Genomic DNA, 9,862 nt, shown 5'->3' on the forward strand with positions numbered 1-9,862 from the left:
AGCAGGGAGGGAGGGAGAAAATGAGGAGCTAATGCCAGTGGCTTGGGTGGAGAGCAGATGTTTTGAGAATGATGAGGGCAATGAATGTACAAACGTGCTTTACACAATTGATATACGTATGGATTGTGATAAGAGTTGTATGAGCCCCTAATAAAATGATTAAAAAAAGAATTATTTTAAATCTATTACTAATTAAAGTATCTGAATAAAAAGGCACTCCTCCCCCACCCCCAAAAAAGAAAAACAAAGTGCAGAGGATTACTTATTAACAACCTATAAATTGCAGGTGACACACAGATTCTGTCAACCCACGGCTATCAAGAGTCCAGTTCTATAACAGCAACCTGTATTTCTGTAGAACTTCTTAGCTTCCCAGGGATTCTGGTAATCCCTCCCACCAGGGCAGTCCTTCTTACCTTGGTAAATGGCATGTCTTCTGGGCCCTCCTCCAGAATAGTGTCAGGTTCTCAGGCCTTACCTCGCAGGTCCACTACACAGGCCCTCTTCTCTGAGCCCTTGACTCCCTTCCTCCATTATCTGTCAGTCATTCTTAACTTTTATCATTATAAAGTAGCTCAGTATCAATCTTCTACCTACTCCTTGTTTCTATGAGCAATTCAAATGGCACAATAGAGAAAGAAAGGCAAGGCTATTAAGAGGTAAGCTTACACCTAGATACAATTAAAACAAACATCCTAAGAGAGTTTCATTTCTTATTTCAAATGGCATTACTTGTCTCTCTGTGTGCAATGTCAGTATGTTGTCTGCCCAACTCACATATGAATTCAATCTAATATGAAAAAAATATAATAAAGAATGTTCAAGTCCTCACACTGCAAAAGAAGGTATGACTTCTTAATGCCTCAATGCGCCATCATCAGTGTAGAGAATAATCAACTTCCAAAGCTCAGAGACTTCCCAGATTAGCTGCTATTGCCAGAAATCTGGTGTTTAATGCTGGAAAATTGTGGGCCACCACCTTCCTAGCTAGAGAAAAAGAAAGAAAAAAAAAGCCCAGCAAAACAAATGTTACCTTGTATCCTGGATCAAAGGTGGGGTGAGCCTTTTTTTTTTCTTGTCACTAAAACACGGCCTGATTTACCCTGATGATTGACAGACTACTTCATGCCATATTTTGACCAACATTTCTAGGTATATTTCATGTTTAATCCCCTGATCTAGAAAAATGCAATGTATTCACAGTAACCCTACAACTCTGCTTGCCTGAACAGAAAATAACACAGTGAGTGTTTTGTTCTATCTTAACCAACAGGAAACGAGGCGTGGTATGAAATGTGCTGTGTGGGTCTCTAAATCCATTTGAAAAGTCAGTGATTGTTAGTGTCTTCTGACAAGACGCGTAGCCACGGGAATTGGGTGGAGAGGAAGCTTGAGCTCAATGGACTGTGTTCTCCATGACAAGATTCTGTTTAACTTTAGGTATTTATATCCGTGACTGAGAACAAATTTTATGGGAAAATAGGCTATTTGCTCATCTGATCTCTTTTTTCTCAGAAAATAAATTGTGTGTCCAGATTAAATTACTCACCACACCCACGCCACCCTCAACACCCCCAACTAATCCAAGGAGCCCTGGTGGCATGGTGGTCACTTATTCAGCTATGATCCGAAAGGTGAGCAGTTCAAAACCACCAGCCGCTCCATGGAAGAAGGGACAGTGACCGCCTAGGAAACTGATAGAGAAGCTTCTCCTCTGTTTTATGAGGTCGCTGTACGGCAGCGTTGACTCCATCACAGTGAGGGAGCCCTCTCCTGACTATCCATCCAGCTTTCAGATTTAAAAGCAAGAAGTGACAGGTGCGTTTTGCATATTTTGTTGACTTAAAACCAAGTGATAATAAGTTGCTATGGAGTTGGATCTGATTTATAATGACCAAATGTGTGTCAAATGGAACTGTGTACCATAGGGTTTTCAATAGCTGTTTCTTTGTTTGTTTCTGGAAATATGAAGGTAAGTGAAAAAGTATTGCTACTAAGGTTCCAGTTTGTATATACACAGGTTTATCCCCCCTAAAATGTTTTTTAGCATGTCTCTGCATTCAGATGAGTTGTCTCAGTAATAAATTTGTCTTAGTCTCAGTAAGGTGCCTTCACATAAGAAATCTAATCAAAACAGTGATTTCTGAGTGGATCGACTGGGCCAGTTAAATTCAAGGCAGAAAAGTCAGCTCAGAAGGTATGGCAGCTGTTTTGAGGGGGGAGGCAAAGGGGGGTAATCTAAATGTAGTTTCTCAAAAAACACAGGACACTCACAGACATGTGTTAGGAAGAAGTGTTCAAAATACCGAAAACTGCCTTGATAAATAAAGCCCGGAAAGCTCCACTGAGAGATTTTGGGTTTTTTCCATGACCGCAACACACCTGCTTATTCTTTGAAGGGAACAAGGGCTGTCCTCTGAGAATTGTTCCTCAAGAAATCTTACCCCATCCACCCGACAGCCCTGATCTTGCCCTTTACGACATTTTTGTTTCCATGTACAAAAGAGCATTTGAGTCCCTCCGTGATGACTACTTGGATGTGCTATAAACTGAAGATTGTAAAATCCTTCAAGGAAGAGTTAGATGGAAACTATAACTCTAAGAGTTAGAGTCAGATCTATATAGACCCAGATGGGGGATATATCCAGAAACAGTAGCTTCGCATGCTAATATATTTTGTTTAAGGACGGTTTCTATGGTTTTGAAGCAATACTTTCTTATTTATACTTGCAAATACCCAGGCCTCCCTTCCCAGGCACCTTTGGATGAATTCAAACCTCCAGTCTTTGAGTAAGCTGCTGAATACGCTGGCCATTTGTTCCCTAAGGTCCGAATCCAGCTGTCTAAATATGACAGAAAGACGCTGCGAGATAGCGTTCTGATTCTCGTGGACTCCAAATGGGTTCTGGCTTCATTTCTCCCCCTGCCCTCGCCCTCTGTCCAGGAAATGTTGTGACAAAAACAGGCCCAGGGACTCAAAAGTACTCAAACTCACTGCCATCGCGTCCATTCTGGCCCGTAGTGACCCGATAGAACGGGACAGAACAGCCACTGTGGGTTTCTGAGACTGGAACTCCTCGTAGGGGTAGGAAGCCTCCTCTTTCTCTCTCAGGGTACCTGGTGGTTTCAAGCTGTGGACCTTGGCGTCAACAGCTCAACGGGACGCTACTGTGGGACCAGGGCTCTCATTATTTCCTATCATGTTCTCCACAGGAGGCAAGAAAAGGAACTGGAAAGGAAAGAAGAATCCTGTGGGAAAATAGTGCAACATTAACCCTTTTGCAGGGTTTTTGTTTTTTGTTTTTGTAAATTGTCTCGCTGTTGGACCCATTAGAAATATGAACTTCAGGAAGGCAAGGGAGAACCTTTTAAGGAGTTGTCTTTTCCACAAATTACTTTTCTTTTCCTCGAAGCTTCTAGAAAATGACATTTCTTTTTCTGGCAGGGCCCAAGTGAATTCTATTTGAGGTTAATTTACAACACTTCAATGGCTTCAGGACTTACGATGGTTCAAATTCCTTTTCCTCCATCGCAATGCAGTAAAATCCCTATCCCCTTAACCAGCAATGATCAGAAGACCGGATGTTACCATCTAGTAGACTTTATGGGGGGACTGGGGAAATATCTTACCTCTCTCATTACACTCTAGTTATCGTGCGATGCTTTGGCATCTATTAATCCCTAGGAAGAAAAGACACTTGGCTGGCTCTGTTATTGCCTATGCTTAGACATCTCCATGGGCCTTTAGAGAAGGCGTAATCAGCGACTGTGGCCCTCAGCACCATATGTAGCCTGATGACACGTAGCTCTATCTTTTCCCTCCTTGAAGACATTAGTGGGAAGATGAAAAATGAGTAGTCTTTGCCAAATGCATCGTCCTTAGAGCTCTCAGAAAATAAATGTTGTGTCTCAAAACAAAACTAGCTATGAGCAAAGAAGATAAATCTGTTATTTCTCTCCAGGTCCCCGCATCCTCACACGACGCACTCCTTTTTGGTTCTCTCAATCGTTTGGTGTGTGTCTGTGTTCGTGCACCATGTACATGGTATCTGTGAATGAGAGGGGATAAAAGGACGGCGCGGATGTCACTGAAGGGCAATAAGCTCCATGCTAAAAAGAAAGGTCAGATGTTACTCAGGCCTAAGACAACTGACGTAAGGAAAGAAAGAAACCCCTTGTGCAAATCAGGAATGATTTTAGCTGCAAGCAAAGAACTTTAAACAAATAGTTGTCATGGCCTCATAAAACCTAAAAATAGCTGACTGTACCTGAAATGGCCTGTAAGAGTCTATACCTGAAAAATAGTCCTCACCTTTCACTCAGCATCAAGGTAGCTGTCGCAAATGCATATTCAGAAAAGAAGCTCACTTTCAACATAGCTGTAAATGTTCCCAGAGTTCTTGCTTGTTAACAATGAATAATTAGCCACTTTGCTAGATGGCAGCTGTGTTTTACATGGTGACTATTTGGTCTCTCTAGGAGACCACAGATTGTGGGGAACCATCCAACCAATCAACAGGCTGCTTCATCTATTGCGACGATGTTTTCCTCAACAGATCAGCCTGAAGAAGACCATGTAATCTATCTTTCAGAATACTTCTGAGAGTAAAGGAAAGGATGATTAATGATTTTATCACAAGAGAGGGACCAACAGGACTACCGTGGGCAAATTGGAAGGCATAGTCCCCCCAGTCAGAACAGGACTCCAGAGAAATCAGTCCCCGTCCTCGCCATAGCTTTTCAGAGAACTAAAAAATCTGTTTTTCAAGTGGGCAGAGTCCCTCAGGACCCAACGCTGTCTGGTGTTCTTTTCTGTTTATATGTCCCCTGACCTCGGTTCAGAGAAGGACTGAACACTTTTCTATGGAAACGTTTGTAGGCTCATTCAGAAAACAATGCGTAGAGACCTTTTCTTCTGTGTAAAGAAAATCTTTGTAGAGCACATACCGTCCCTCACCTCCGTCTGCCTATCTGTCATCTACAAAGATGACATTAAGACAAAAAGATTCTCAGAAATTAGATATTTTTGGTCTGTTTATGGACGATGGGGATGATGTCCAGAGAGGGAGATATTTCACAGTAGGTTTCCACTTGCTGTCTATAAAAATAAAATAAAATAAACAAGAAGCTTTACCAATCATATATGCAAAATCCTCTCAAATAGATTGACTTTTTATCCCTTTGTTAAAAGCTTCATTCTTTTATAAGAACAACAAAATAATCTGAGAGTAGAAAGTGTCCCTGGCACCATGTAGTTAGAAATAGTTTTCTATTTTCTTTTTTTTAGCCTTAGGCACGCTCTTTATTAACTTGGACACTGTACAAATATTACAATTTTCTTGTGCTGCAAAAAGTATAAAAATAATCTTTATATAGGAATCCATTCATTACTGTAAATCTTTCTAAATCTCTGCAAAAGGCTCTAACTGGGGGAAATAAGCAAAGAGGGTGTGCTACCCTCCGGGGCTGACCCATCCGAAAGACTAGCTAGAGATCCCTGTGCTCCTGGTTAGCCCCTACAGGTTCTTGGGGCTAGGGCAGGGCACAGGGGCCTGAAGGGCAGCAGGAGCAGTCAGGTCAGGGTGGACAGCAATAAGTGCTGTCAGGGTGGTGCTGGTTAAGCCCCCAATTCCACCCCACCCTTCCCTCCTTGGGGGTGGGAACTAGCCAGGAGTTGGGCACTGGGGCTGAACGAGGCCCTGTGGGGAGGGGACGACGGCGGGAGTCTTGGGCTTGCACCTCTGGGTGGCAGCAGGGCCAGGGCCTGGGGAGAGAGGGCCCAGGAAAGGAGGCTGACACTGGCTCACTGAGGGCAGCGAGCAACTTCCTCCCTCTCCCTGCAGGGCTTCGGCAGGGAGCCGAGGCCAGGCTGCAGGGTGAGGGAGGGCTGGGAAAGGGCTGGGAAAGCCAGGGGCCGTGCAGGGGTAGGGGGCCCCCAGGTCAGACAGTCTGTGTCCCAGCCACACAGGACAAGTCCCTGCCAGTCAGAGGTTGAGAACAGGCACATCAAAGAGGTCACACAGGCCTTCACTCTGGTCCAGGTTGTAGATGTAATCGTGGTCTCCAGGGGGCAGGGAGAGGCTTGGGAGGGGGGCAAACACTGCAGAGGACATCAGCTCCTCTAGCAGCTCCTCACTCACTCTTGGGTGGGATCGAAGATTTCAGACAGCTCTTTGGGGAGTTCCAGAACGCCCGTGGAGTCGGCCTTGATGGGCTCAAAGGAGGTAGAAGGGCTGGGGCCGGCTGACCTGCTCCTGTCCAGCAGGACGGAGGACTGCAGCAGCCGAGTGTCCAGTGCCATCGGGTCCAGGGGTAGGGCGCCCGGGTCCCCGCTGTCCTGGCTTTCGGGCCCAGGGCCGCAGGTCACTGTGCTGTCTACTGCTGGGGCGGCCACTCCTTGGGCCTCGATGCTGCTGGAGACGGGCACAGGAGCAGTCCACTGGGGGCTGCTTGGGTATGAGGCTTCCTGAGGCTGAGCCAGGACAGGCTTGGGCAGCAGTGGAGGGGTGGGAACAGCAACGGGCCCTGGAGCAGGTCCTCGGGTGGTGGCACTGGCATTGCCATGGGCGGCGAGCTCCATGCCTCCTTGTTCACCAGCAGCACCTCAATGGGCCCGCTAGTGCTCTTCAGGTGACTCTGGTACTTCTTCTGCCCATTGACGCCCTCTGGGATGGGCACCTCCAGGCTGGTGCCCGATGGGGCCCAGATGGCCAGAAGGGTGTTTCCAGGAAAGCAGTTGCAGATGTCCTCATGAGTCACGTACGCCAAGCAGCTGTTCTGCACGTCCTCCGTGACGTTCCGGACGCTCTGCTGCACCCACACCTTGGGCTAGTCCAGCTCCTTCGCCCGCTGCTGCAGCTCCTCCATCTCAGCCTTGAGTTCCATCAGCTTATCCGCAATCTCCCGGGTATTGCAGCCGGGCCCCACGCCCTTCCACTGGATGCTGTTCTTGGACTTTTTCTCAGTCAACCCGCTACCTTCCAGCACGTTGGTAATGTAAGTCCGCCGCTTTTGGCGCATGGCGAGGGTGTCAGCTGCCAGCTTGAGGTCAAGCACGCCGTCCCTGGCCTCTTGCAGAAGTGACACGAACTTGGTGGTGAAAAGTCCCAGACTCTTCTCGTGTCCGGCTGGGGTGCCCGGGGGCGGCAGCACTTGTGGCCCAGCCTCCACCATCTCACCCGCCGCCTCCCCTCAGCCAGGCCAGCCCCGCCCTAGAAATAGTTTTCTGATGCCAAGTCTATCACTTGAATACCAATCAAGATGTGGCTTTATTACCTTGAACTCTAGCTAAGTTCATATGTCTTATTTTTTCTTTTTTTGAAGGTAGCCCTTGTTTATTTTCAGATTAGGAGAAATGATGATACACATATAAAATCAAGAAAGATATGCATAGGGAGAGCAGAGACAGCGCACTCTTTGAGAAGAACATAGTAAGTTGTTCAATGTCACCTAAATGAAAACTCAAGGTCAGCAACCATCCTCTATGAAAATCATTTTTAACAGGAGGAGGCTCTAAGAAGGCAGATTAGAGTCCTTCTACAACAAAAAGACTTGAGAAGCCAAGTGAAACAGGCACAGTTGACACTCCTGGCACCCGGGGTGTCAAAAGAAAAGATAAAAGAGTAAGTCAAGCGTTAATGAGAGGAAGAAACCGAAGGAAACCCACAAACAAGGGGAGCATGGGATGGAGAACTGCCAGCCAGCACCAGGTGGCCATTTTGAAGTGTTGCAAGCAGGCCGGTTCCGAAAGGCACCAGAGAATGGGCTCCTCTCACCAGTGCTACACCAGCACCCCTATCAGTGATGGACAACCAGAGAAGTGTGATCTCTCCTCTTACCCTGCACAACCACCTAGTGCCGAATGACACGTCCCCCCACACACAGACTGAATGACCCCCTCCTCACACATCCCTCCCCCAACCCTTGCCAATGCTGCATGCTGATTTCTCCCCTTACATTTTTACTTAGTTCTTCCCTCTTCTCTCCAGTATTTTGTCTTTTTCCTTTCCCTCTCCTCGGCCCTTTTGTATTTTCCTTATTGTATTTTTGATTCTACTAAGTGGATGCCCTGACGATTCGCAGCCTCCACCCCCGGCCCACCTTGGTCGTCGGTGGTGTGTGCATTGCTACGAGCACCTGCTGGCCCGACGTTTGGTGAGGAGCACTGTCACCAGAACTCTGCTGCCTCGATTGCCTCCTCTTCTCTCCTGCTTAGCTCTTCCCTCTTCTGACGCACTCTTCCTTTTCGCTTTTTTTATTTGATGGCTCCCCTTTTTCCCTTTTGATCCAAGAGGTGGGTGCCCTCGCACCACCTCCACGGTTAGCAAGGCTTGCCCAGAGCCCCACCTGGAGAACCTGGCTCACTCACAAGGAAGTGAGCACGAGGTTCCGGCTGCGGTCCTGTTCGGCGCCGAATGCTGGTACTTTTGTCATTTATTTCTTTTTCATTTTTGCCTTACGTCTGAATTCTTCCCTCCTACTCCACCTTGATTTTATCCTTTTTTTTTTCCTGCCTCCTTCATCCATTTATTTGGATCCATGATCCAGCCCGGACCCCACCTCCCACCTTCAGTAGACCTGCCCTGACCCCATCCAGGCCCGGTGGCGCGAGGTCCTGCGGAGTGAGCCCAGCATTATCACAGCAACTGTGGACAACAGCTGGTGCCTGTGCCGGAACTACACCACTCGGAGTTTTCTCGCTTTTTCACGTTCCTGCACATTTTTTCTTCCTTTTATTTTTCTTAGGTCTTCCCTCCGCCCTGTCCTCCTCTCTTTTTTCTTACTCTTCTCCCCGTTTTTGTTTTTCTATTTCCCCCCAACAGTCAGTCAGGAGCCAGCCATCCCACCCAGCCATGCTTACACCTCCTGCTGCCCCTGCCACAGAGTGAGTGCCACAACTGGCTCAATGACACCTGGTGGCCAACACTCCCCCAGCCTCCCCTCACCTGCTGTGCCCAACCAGCTATCAGCGGCACGCGCTCACACGCACACCCATTTACCAAGTCTGCCCAGAGAAAGGCCAGGAGTGTACCAGTGTCAGTAAACAGCCCACCAGAGTACCATGCTGATCACATTGCCTAGATATATTAAAATTAAAACAAAAAATCAGGGCGAGTCAAATGAATATACAATCAACCTATTAATGCAACACCACCACAGTTTCTCAGAGCCAGCAGACGATTTCAAATTACATATGGAAAAGGACAAGATGTCTCAAACAAGGTTCTGTGATCAAAATACAGGGCCAGATAATCTTTGAAGGAATAAATACTATTAAAATTAACCTATTAGGAATTCAAAGGAATTATATTTAGGTGCCGTCAATAGATTAAGGGGTACATTAGAGTCAATACAGACAATGTCCAGGAAAATGTAGGCAAAACTCGAAATGAATACAAGAACAAATTGACAAAATAATGAAAAATTAAAAGCCATGCAAAAAACAGAAGATTAATTATAAAGTTTCAGAAATAGATAACATCAACTTGACCTCATAGACATGTGGACAACATTCTACCAACAACAGCACAGTGCACACAAAGCAAGACTCAAACATTTAAAATATCAAAATACTACAAAGTATCTCCTCAGATCACCACTCTTATAAAATTAAAAATCAATACTATGACCACCAAAGGGGAAAGGGAATAAAACACATGGAAATCGAATGATACACAGCTGTAAATCCAGGAGCGTGACAAAGGCGGCAGTAGCAGCAGACTCAGAAGCCAGAGCAGGACACCGAGTGGTGGACCCCCAGCCCACGGAGGGAGCAAAGCTGAGTGTCTTTGGGCAGGAGGCTCGCTTAGGGGTGGGGTGCCTCCAGGCACTTGATTGGGGAAAACTAGGTTACTGACCCATG

At 46.6% G+C, this 9,862-nt stretch overlaps 1 pseudogene; it reads right to left on the reverse strand.

Moving 5' to 3' along the window:
* Window positions 1–5,905: 5,905 nt before the first annotated feature.
* On the reverse strand, window positions 5,906–7,173 carry LOC101644818 (annotated as a pseudogene).
* Between the last annotated feature and the right edge of the window lie 2,689 nt (window positions 7,174–9,862).

The sequence above is a fragment of the Echinops telfairi genome, unplaced genomic scaffold, assembly GCF_000313985.2.
Source record: "Echinops telfairi isolate 266 unplaced genomic scaffold, ASM31398v2 ScPeMD7_9;HRSCAF=40, whole genome shotgun sequence".
In the NCBI taxonomy this organism is placed as follows: domain Eukaryota; kingdom Metazoa; phylum Chordata; class Mammalia; order Afrosoricida; family Tenrecidae; genus Echinops; species Echinops telfairi.